Source organism: Oryzias melastigma, linkage group LG7 (assembly GCF_002922805.2).
Source record: "Oryzias melastigma strain HK-1 linkage group LG7, ASM292280v2, whole genome shotgun sequence".
Classification (NCBI taxonomy): domain Eukaryota; kingdom Metazoa; phylum Chordata; class Actinopteri; order Beloniformes; family Adrianichthyidae; genus Oryzias; species Oryzias melastigma.
The window spans coordinates 24505839-24506853 of record NC_050518.1 but is presented as its reverse complement, the minus strand read 5'-3'; positions in this window follow the sequence as shown (position 1 = coordinate 24506853).

Below are 1015 nucleotides of genomic sequence, written 5' to 3'. Positions count from 1 at the left end.
ATCCGGACCGGGTCGCGGGGGCAGCAGTCTAAGCAAAGATATCCAGACTTCCCTCTCTCCGGTCACTTCCTCCAGCTCCTCTGGGGGGACCCCGAGGTGTTCCCAGGTCAGCCGAGAGTCATAGTCTCTCCAGCGTGTCCTGGGTCTTCCCCGGGGCCTCCGCCCAGTGGGACATGCCCGGAACATCTCTCTAGGGAGGCATCCGGACCAGATGCCCGATCTACCTCAACCGGCTCCTCTGGATGTGGAGGAGAAGCAGCTCTACTGTGAGCTCCCTCCTTCTATCTCTAAGGGAGCGTCCAGCCACCCTCCAGAGGAAACTCACTTCGGCCTCTTGTAGTCGGGATCTTGTTCTTTGGGTCACAACCCAGAGCTCATGATCACAGGTGAGCACTGAAACGAAGATCAACAGGTAAATTAAGAGCTTTGCTTTCTGGCTCAGCTCTCTTTTCACCACAACGGACCGGTGTAGCGACCACATCCACGTAACGGCGGACGCCGCTCCAATCCGCCTGTCGATCTCACGGTCCGATCTTCCCTCACTCGTGAACAAGACCCCAAGATATTTAAACTCCTCCCCCTGAGGCAGGAGACTCCACCCACCGAGAGAGGACAAACTACCTTTCTCCGGTCCAGAACCATGACCTCAGACTTGGCGGTGCTGACCCTCATCCCCGCTGCTTCACACTCTATAAGGAGAGGGCAGAGTTGAGGCCTTTGAGGAACAGCGATGGTGACCCCCGTTCTAGACCTTTTATTATGGTCCAAGTTTTTTTTTTAGCTTTCTCATTCTATTTTGCTTCCAGTTTACAACCTGTTTTACTGCCTTCAGGTTTATTTAGCTTTTTTCAGCTGTTCTCCATTCTTATCAGCTATTGTAGCATTTTTTAATGTTTACCTTTTTTGTCATTTGATTTTTATGAAACCTTTAAAGTGGCAGATTTGCCTTCCCATGCAATGTAATGCTTTGTTCAATTGTTTTAAACCTTTATTTTAAATAACTTAACCTGCTATT